Genomic DNA, 10,414 nt, shown 5'->3' on the forward strand with positions numbered 1-10,414 from the left:
ACATTCTTCCAAACCAACATCTTCATTTCTTCTAGGCCTATTTGATCGTAGTCTTCCTTCGTCATGTTGTAGTTTCCAATCCTTCCGGTAATCAGACCTTCATACGATTCCAAAACATATCCAAGAAATGCCATGTGCTCTTTGACATTATCAACAGTTAAACTGTTTAAGTTCTTGAGATTTATAGTAATGTTGCACTGTAAAACATCAGGGTTTTGGTTATGTAGATGTGTGTTCTGATCAATAGGCATAGTTCCAGAGTAGCTACTAGAATATTGTGGAATTTTAATTGCTTGAGATCCACCAAGTGTATTTCCCACAAAGGCAGCCCCTTCAGTATAATATGCAGTTGAATCTTCTGACTAGAAGTGAGAGTAGAATTGTTATAGTATAAACCAATATCTTGAGCAACTACCGAGCTCTTCATTTTCTGCTTTTTCCATAATTCCAACTCTTGCGCCTCTAGCTTCTCAATGAACCTAGCTATATTGAGATGGGCAAAAACGACCGGATTTGATTGTTAAATCATGGTAAATGTCTCCCACTCTTCGGGTAATGCATCGGCCAATTTATTAATATATTCATATTCAGGCATGTCGATCCCCATTCTTTTCATTTCATTTACTAGGTGACAATATCTTTCGATCAGTTGAGAGAATGATTCACCTTTTACCAGAGTAAAGATTATCAAATTCCTTCTTTAACAATGCCTTCTTGGATTTTCGCATACTCTATCTTTGTTGAGCAATGATTGCCAAATAGAATAGCATGATCCGTTATGTTGAAGCATCTGAAAGATTTCAGCCTTGATTGATTGTTGAAAGAGACTCAACATCTTCTTCCCTCTAATAAACATCTCTTTCTCATCCTCAGCAATTTGTGACAGCCAAAAGTTGGTTCCATTTTCATTCTTAGGATTAATATATTCCTCCTCCACAGCTAACCACGTATCATAACCCGCTTGCACATGTGTCTCGAATTTATCCGCCCATTTCGAATAATCCTCTATCCTAAGAAGCTTTGGTGGTTTGTTGGCAGTTCCCATTTCATTATCAAGGTTTAAACTATGAAGAAGGGTTGATAGTTGTGACACAAACGTGCTCAAGTTATCCATTTTTCACAAAATGATCCAAATTGTCCGTATATGTCAAATCAAACGTATAAATCTCAAGTCCACGTATAACTATCAAGTCAAACGTATAAGTATCAAGTCAACATATAAGTCTTATACACGCGTATAAATCTTATCCGTATATCACTGTTGTCGTATATGTCACTTATACGCTACTAAGAAAACATATACGATGTGTATATGTCATATCCGCTACATCAACCAGAAACACAATTTCGCAATTTTGATGATGAAAATGATCTTGTTTTGATCTGAAACTTGGTAGGGTTGTTCACGAACTATAGGTGACCATAATGTGTAGAAATCAGAGGTTTTGACGGTGAAATCTTGTTGAATTGTGGAATTAAGTTGATAGGTAAGACATTGTTGATCAAATTTTCAATTCTTGTTATCTTTAAGTATATACGAGCCAAAGCTCTAATACCACTTGAAAGAACGTGTACGTTTAGGATCGATACACCAAGTTTACAATCTACTCTTCAACATAATGAGTGGAAATCATTATGAAATATGATGCACAAGATAGATTAACTTTTAATACGTTACATTACATGAAAATAGATCTTAGTACGATAATTATGACAACTTTCAGCACAATACAAAATCTAGAAATCTAGACAACTAATGAGACTGGACGGATATGTATATATGTATAACATTGACATATCTGTCGTATATGTACATATCCATTGGACATGACTTATACACCCACTAAACATTAAAACCTATTTCCCACATTGTTTTCAGCATAAATACAAGATCCTGACATTATAAATTATGTCTAAACAATCCTATACTCATCCTCCCAAATTGGAGAGATTTGGGGAGAAAATACGTGTTTAATTTTAACTCCATTTCAATTCGTAAACTACACTCTTATCTTATCTAGTCTTTTTAAATAAGCATGATTATCTCCATTCCTCACGTTCTCTATATTCCATTAGTTTTTTTTGGCACAAAGATTGCAAATATTTTTGGCGCGCAATTGAACATTCATCGTCTTCCTGAACTTCAACCTCAATCAGGTTAGTTAGATTTTAATTTATTATTAATTGTTTTTCCCTAGATGATCGATTTGTGTGTGCGGTGGGTTTAAATTATGAAAGATTGGAGATTTAGCTTTTGCACAAGATCGTGTTTTAAATTTATAAAAGTATCACACCCCCATTCTAGGCCTAGGAGTGTGATCATTAGTTGGTACCATATTTGTAAATAAATCAGAGTTGCGGTTTAATGCGGAAGACTTTAACATAAGGATCAAACTTGTAAATATTTACATTACAAAAAGACGAGACGAAAGTCTCGTTTTAATTTACTTGTTATAAGTTTTACAAAACCACCATATTTTAATATTTACACAAAATTATTCGAGCCATCGGATTATTGAGCTTCTTCGTCCTTCAAGCTCTAATCTTGATTATCTGCAAAATGTTATAAAAATACATTAGCAACGAATGCTGGTGAATATGCTGATGCTAAAAATATTTTCTTTACTTAACTACCCCTCGAGACTACGTAAGTCTCGACCCATCTTGGCTTAGGAATAATCAAGTTAAACAATCATCATAAACTCGAGTGTCTACACTAGGTCACCTCAGCAAAACACCGCAGCGTTTCGACGTACTTAGGTACCATAAATATACACAAGGTCATTCTCACTCGAACATACTTTGGTTCGGCCTATCGTGGCTGGAGGTCGTGACCAGGAGTGGTGCGATGTGCCCACCGCGTTCCACATATGTAAGGATCCAGACAAACGTATACTACAGCCTGAGGGCTAGGTTCATACTCTTATTTATAATGTTTTTAGAGACACGTAGCCTCATGTAAAGTTTTACACATAACACGTTTGTTTGTTTGAAAACAAGTTTGTAAAAGTGGGGCGTATTCACCTTTTCAATGGGATCGGTTTCCAATACCATCCGTGAGTCTCTCCTTGCTATCTCGCACCTATAGTACGAGTATAACCTTTGTTAGTCGGATACGATCCGGCTTAAGACCTTTAGTCTGATAAACTCTACCTCGACGAACCTTTAGTTCGTAAATCTCTTTTACTTTAAAACACTTAGTTTAATAGTAATTTATAAACCTTTAGTTTATTTATAAATTCCTACGTTTCTTCTTCTTTAAGAAACGTATTTCTTTCTTTATTATTTAAGTATACTCATTATACTTAAATAATATTTATAACAAAGAATACTTATATATATATATATATATATATATATATATATATTTTCTTTCCATCTTTTCTTTGTTATATGTATTTTCTTTGTTTTCGAGGTATTATGTATAATTTCAACTTGAGGTATTAAGCCTTTATAATATTTTATTATTATTTTGGTCGGGCATTATGTCTACCTTGCTTGGCTTAGAAATACCCTAGACACTTGGGCAGCACTTCGACGCCGCTCAATCAACACTCCTTTCTTGCAAACTCTTTCTCCTCACTTGGCACGCTTTTCAAGACACCAATACTCTTTGGCACGCACTTTGAGGTAATCGTCGGTACGTCGGGACAGCACCCCCCTCTTTGATTATAATGTTTTCGAAAAGTGGTATGTATATGGGCACGCAAAACAAGGAATCGGGCACGCAAAACGAGGTGGATCGATAGTACGTATTTCAAGGTTTAGAGAGAGAGTAGTGAGCGAGTATGTGTGTTTTTGGTGTGAGTTGGGATTGAATTCGTAGCTGCCTATTTATAGGCTGAAAATGGATCCCATCGCGGTACGCGATGGGTCCCTTGGCTGGCCCGTCGCGTACCGCGACGTAGGCCTGATGACTCACACAGTAGACCTGCCACGTGTCAACACGTGGCAGGCACCGCGCCACGTGGCGACACGTGGCGGACGTGTTGCCACGTGGTGACACGTGGCGGCAGACGTTGCCACCGTGTGCCACATGGCACACGTGTCACGTGTGTCAAACAACCCTATCGCGGTACGCGATGGGTGTCTCCTCCGACCCATCGCGTACCACCCATCGCGTACCGCGATAGGTCAGGAAAATCATAATTTACACTTTAGTCCCTATAGTTTGGAAATTGGCAGAATTGGTCCCTTGACTTTGGAAATTGACATTTTTGGCCCGAAATTTACGTGATGTTACAAAAAGTGATTTCTACTAAGATTAAAAACACACAAAATGGGCAAGTGTACCTATCGTATATGTAGAATAGTATTGGTAAGAATCAAGTATTGATTCGTGGACACAAATGTTTCTAATAGTGGATCTTCGTTTTAGTTCAATCGGAGAGTTTTAATCCTTTTGATGTTAATTTTAAACTTTTTATAAAATAGAAATACTTATCTATACTATATTAAAATACATATATGAAGGGCATAATAGTCATTTAAGCAAAAACTCTTAAAATTAAGAGTCTACAACTAATAATGCTTGAGTTACAACCCATTATTGCATACATAACATTAAGCGCGAAGTGGTTCTTTGATTTCCGTTCCAAATTTTGAATCCCCTGATCTTTATTCTCGCACTTTTAGCTTTAGTTTATCATAAATGAAGAATGACTATATATATATATATATATAGAGAGAGAGAGAGAGAGAGAGAGAGAGAGAGAGAGAGAGAGAGAGGAGATAGTTGTAGATCGGGTTCTGCATTTTTTTCAAGGAAACCCTAAATTCATCCAATTCTGAATCAGGGAATGTGTTTTCAGTAGCTCAGCTGACTCGTGAGTGCTTCACTTCTATGGTACCATGGAGACGGTTGTAGCGAAGAAGCTAGGCTACATGGGGTCTTAAGTTCTTAACCATTTTCGGTCATGTTGCATCAGATCTCTGGTTTCTAGCATCGATTTTATGTCCGACAGCCATATTCGGAAGTTAATTGAAACCTTTAACCTATTTATTTTTTTCTTAGGTATACACTCGATTATCTAACCATTAAGCTTGTGGTTTGTTCCGTCTAGGTTTTGGAAGCTTCACACAAAAACTATTTACATAATGTTGGAGGATATAATTGGTAAGTGGTGATTCCTAAAGCTAATATATCTATCTCAAACAGTGTAGTATGTCTCAAATTTATTTTTTTCTGTTCAAGCATGAAATAAATTATTTTAAGCGGACGAAAATTTGTAGAATCGAAGGTGGTTCAAACACCAAAATGAGAAATGTGAGTGCGAACACTTATAATTATAAATTTCATTTAGAAATCTTTGATATGCTGCATAAATTGACTATCTTTGTGCTTTATTTTTGAGTTTTCAAGATTTCGGAATCGATGGATGGGGAAATAACTTAAATGAAAGATTGTTTTTTTTTATTTTAATTCCTTTGTTTGAATCTTGAAAAGTTTTTGGGGGGTTTTGAAATTTGAAATGAATGATCACTAATTAAGTTTTTATAACGAGTCGAGCTGTTTGCCGATTACTCGAGATTAGATCTATAAAAAGCTTGACCCAGCCGAAAATAAAGGTTGTTTAGTTATTGAGCCCGGGTGCGAGTTTTGTATGGGAAGATCGTTTAGGGTTGTAAAGCCTTAACGAGCCTAACTTCTTTTTTATATTTTAACTATGTTTTTAACTCCATAACGAGCTCGAGTTCAGTTTTGGCCCGTTTAAGGTATTGGCGTATTGCACACGAGCTCGAGCCGATCTTAGGCTTGTTAAAGATATTTCCCAAAATATATAAACATAATAAAAAGGGATATTTACATATATCCCTCTTATTAAGAGCCTTTATTACATATATCCCCGATCACTAAAATCAAATTACATATTTCCCTTTTTCTTATAAAATTACCCATCTACCCTTTTTGAATATAAATTCAACCGTCTTCATCTTTATATGACTATATCACCATTGTTACTCACCTTCATATCAAACACCGTCATATTCGTCTCATGTAAAGCAACCACCACTCACCGGTATTAACCAGAAAGACATAGCAGCCTGTTTTCCGTACTGCCAACGCCATTGCAGCCGCCGCTGGTTTTAACCACCAACCACCTCCGATGTCATCGCTTTGAACTACCCCTGGTTTCAACCACCAACCACCGCCGATGTCATCTCTTTGAACCACCTGAAACAAACCGATGCCGCTTCCGTCACTATGAAGTTTGAACCCACCGGAAATCAATTGTCGCCGCCGCCCTTTTCTTTTTCTGGCTAGGTTTGGGGTGTGCGATTTAAGGTCGAAGTCAAGGGTTTAAGCCCGGTTTACGGTAAAGAGATAAGTGAGAGTTTTGAGGGTGTCTCCGTATTGGGTGTAAGTGTGTGATATGTGTATATACTTACGCAGGTATATGTATGTATATATTCAATTAGTCATGTGTGTGCAGACATGTGTTGTGTATAACTGTATATATTTGATTTCAAGAAAAAAATAAATAAGAATCATTAATCTAAACTTTAAAATTTCATTAAGGATAAAATAGTAATTTTATACAAAAATTTTAATGAAATGGGGAAATATGTAATTTACATAGTTTAAGAAGGGGATATATGTAATTGCATTTTAAAGGTTGGATAAATATGTAATACATGATCTTAAGGAGGGGATATATGTAAATGGCCCTAAAAAATGTATAAAAACTAATTATTAGATAATAATAAATCTCTTGTTTGAATGTTTCTATATTTCTGAAGATAGAGTGAAATTAGTTCAAACTGTAACTTTATAAAAATGAAGAAAGCCATTACAAGTAGAGAGCCCATTGTTCGTGTGACACGGGCTCGAGCTGCTGCTAGCTAGTCATCAAGTTCAGAACCATCAAAACCGCATAAAAATGCTAAAAGATCCGTGCAGGATGAGAATAAAATCAGGTCACTGCAACAGGTGGTTTTCAAAAAAAGAGGAGAGCAGTACTTAAAGATGCCACAAACATATGTTGTGATAACTCTTATAAAAACTGCATCGTTCCTACTAAAATACCAGTTCGTGAACAATATATTACTTTTTGGATAACTTATAATAACTTTATATATTGTGACTTAATTGCTTTTTGTTTCCACTTTTTTGTCAATTTTTATCAGAGAAAGAATAGCATGTTGACTAAAAAGAATCTGGTCAAAAGTCAACGAGTTTCGGTTAATTCTAACTCAATGAAATGTGATTATACTGGCAATCAAGTTTATATCGATATAGATTCTGATAAAAAGGATCCTCAAAAATGCAGTCTACATGTATGTGAAATATATAGCAATTTACGCGTATCAAAGGTTTGTAACTTTGTATCATGACCAAAACATGATTCTTGTGTGTTACATAAAATTAAATATTAATTATTATTTTTCCGTTTGGTAATTAGCTTATTCATCGTCCATTTTGATTTCATGGAGACGGTACAAAAAAGATGTGACTCAGAGTATGCGGGGAGTTTTAGTTGATTGGCTCGTAGAGGTTAGTTTTTCTTAGTTTTGACACCTTTACTTATAATCGTTTTTCATGTGTTTGTTTTTATTATAATTTTTAGGTAAGTGTGGAATATAAACTGGAGCCGGAGACACTCTATCTCACCGTTCATCTCATTAACATGTTTCTTTCTAAAAACTATATCGAACGGCAAAAACTTCAACTGTTAGGCATCACGTGTATGCTAATTGCTTCGTAAGCTCTAACCAACCTTTTCTTTCTTACATTAAATATATTTACATACTGAAATATCGTTGTTTTGAAGGAAATATGAAGAAACCATTGCACCATGTGTTGATGAGTTTTGTTTCATCACAGACAATACTTACACAAAATCCGAGGTTTGATTTCTAACATTATATGACTTTTTTTTATATAGCTAATCATTAGAGTATTTATTTAAATAAATTTTGCAGGTTATTAAAATGGAAAGTCAAGTTTTGAATGATATAAATTTTCACCTTTCAGCACCAACAACACAAAAATTTCTTAGGTATATATGTATATATATATAAAAGTTATATTTTTTTATATTTCTTGTAAAGATTGCACCTTTATGAATCTTTATTGTTTACAGGAGATTTATAAGAGCTGCACAACTCAAGATTTCACCAATATACACATAATATAACACTTATGAATCCAAATGAAGAAAATGTGGGTTTTTTTTAATCTTTTTTACCTTAGGCCCCATTTTCAAAAGTACCATTTCAACCAATGTCTGATTTTGTCAAAAACACATATTCAATTTTGGCTAACCAGTTTGATCCACCACCAAAAGGTAGAGGTGTACAAATCTGGTTTTTTCTAACACCTGGTTTCGGGTATGATCGGGTATTGAGAGAAATCGGGTAGGGTATTGAGGAGAAAAACTCAACCCTATATACCCGGGTAGGGTATGATCGGGTTCGGGTATAACCAGGTATTGGAACCGGGTATATCCGGGTACGACGGGTATTAATACCCGGTTTCGAATTTATAATTTTTTTATTCATTTTTAAATTTGTTTAAAGTTTAAATTTGCTTTGTAATTTACAAAAATAATTAAACTATATTACAAGAACCATAAATTCACTTAGGTACAAATTATTTACTTAATAATATGTATTTTAAAAAAAATTAAAATATTGATTTATTATACAGATTAGACTAAATACTCATGGGGACACTTTGCCAGATTATTTTGGATCCAAGCTTCTGTCGGTACACCTTTAAACTTTTAAAATGGGTTGACCAATTTTTCCGGTACTATATAGAAGGGGGTTGACTATTTGACTTTTTCTTTGTCCGGTACTATATAGAAGGGGTTGACCAATTTTTTTCCTTTTAGGGATTACCTCGCGGAAGGGCTGCTGCTACTTGAATAAATGAGTTATGTTGGTAATATTGCTACAGGAATATACATAGCTGCAGCTGCACTGACTTCAGAAGAACATTCTTATTTTGTTATGTGGTTCATCTAAATTTTACCAGCTTCTTGGTCCACCGGCCCGTCTAATCCAGCTTTTATCCACGCGACATCGGGTGTTCATTTGATTAAAATTGGTGATGCATTGAGCCGACAATATATCACTGTAATTCTGTAAGTTTTAAAAACTTACATTTTGAAGTTTTGATTGTTTTAAGTTTTAGTATTTGTTTATGGTGGTTATGAACATGTGTTGAAACTTGCCAGTGGTCTTATTATGATCGATTACATGAACAAAGATTCTATATATATTTTTTAAATTATTTAGTAGAAGTTTCTATTGCAAACAGAGGAATGAATCTTGTGACTCCAAATGGGTGTTGTTGAACTTGTGCTCTGTTAATTTAACTTAACAATGAGATTTGCTTGTTTGTGCTCTATGTTTAAATTTTGAGGTTAGCCCTTGAGTTACTTTCAAATTTCAGTAACATTTTCGAAAATTACATGTTTGACTTGCATAAAGGTCCAATATGTCTAAATTAGTAAACCAAATTGTTATTTGTGTGTTCGTTATTATTTGATTGAGATTCATAATGATAATGCTATGGATAGACCACATCGATGATATGAATAAGAAACTCATAGAAGTATAATAATACAGTATCTCACGAGAGAATTTATAAACTAACAGAAAGTGAGTAGTGTGTTATAAATTGTCGACACCGCCGCATCGCGTGGGTTTTTACTAGTATATATAATATAGGTGACAAGAAGAGAAATTCTAAATGAGTAATTCAATTATATGAAGGTTACCATATAATAGACGTGCACAAAAAAACCGGTTCCGGAACCTAACTGGTGGAACCGAACCGGAACCGGTTCCAGTTCCAACCCGGTTGGAACAATACCCGGTTTGGGTATTTTTGTACCCGAAAATCGTACCCGGTTCTCCTATTTGTATGTCAGTACCAGTTCCAACCCGGTTCCTACCCGGTTCTTAATTGGAACCGGTTCGGTTCGTACCCGGAAAAACCGGTTCCGACGGGTTTTTTTTGAAGGGTCGAACAAAAGTCAAACTAGCCGTTGGAACCGGTTCCAACGGTAATATAGCCGTTGGAACCGGTTTTTTAGACACCAATTAGCCGTTGGAACCGGTTCCAACGGTAATATAGCCGTTGGAACCGGTTTTTGAGACAATAGATCCGTTGGAACCGGTAATATAGCCGTTGGAACCGGTTTTTGATGCCCAAACCTATATATAACTTGTTTCCATTAAAAACTAACTATTACAAACCTATATATAACTTGTTTCCTATATTTAAAAACTAACTATTACAAACATTATTAAAACATAAACGATACTAAACATAACAACTAAAACATAATAAACAAAGTCCGTCGTTTTAATCCGGGAATACTTATTTTTGGGTTGTAGAGCCGGACGACTCTCCCACTTTTGTTTTTTTAGCTTCCAATCTTCTTTTCTCTCGACAATACTT

The 10,414-nt window shown here is 35.1% G+C and overlaps 1 pseudogene across 1 annotated transcript; it reads left to right on the forward strand.

The window, feature by feature from the left end:
* The first annotated feature begins 4,713 nt into the window (after positions 1 to 4,713).
* LOC143603582 (cyclin-A2-1-like) lies at positions 4,714 to 9,518 on the forward strand (annotated as a pseudogene). Its single transcript, XR_013148089.1, has 9 exons — positions 4,714 to 5,266; positions 6,742 to 7,029; positions 7,129 to 7,314; positions 7,404 to 7,495; positions 7,569 to 7,702; positions 7,773 to 7,848; positions 7,924 to 8,000; positions 8,085 to 8,103; positions 8,666 to 9,518. The product of XR_013148089.1 is annotated as a cyclin-A2-1-like (transcript).
* The last annotated feature ends 896 nt before the right edge of the window (positions 9,519 to 10,414 follow it).

Source organism: Bidens hawaiensis, unplaced genomic scaffold, assembly GCF_021521415.1.
Source record: "Bidens hawaiensis isolate Kalapana, Puna unplaced genomic scaffold, B.hawaiensis_p1.1 tig00062202_1, whole genome shotgun sequence".
Lineage (NCBI taxonomy): Eukaryota > Viridiplantae > Streptophyta > Magnoliopsida > Asterales > Asteraceae > Bidens > Bidens hawaiensis.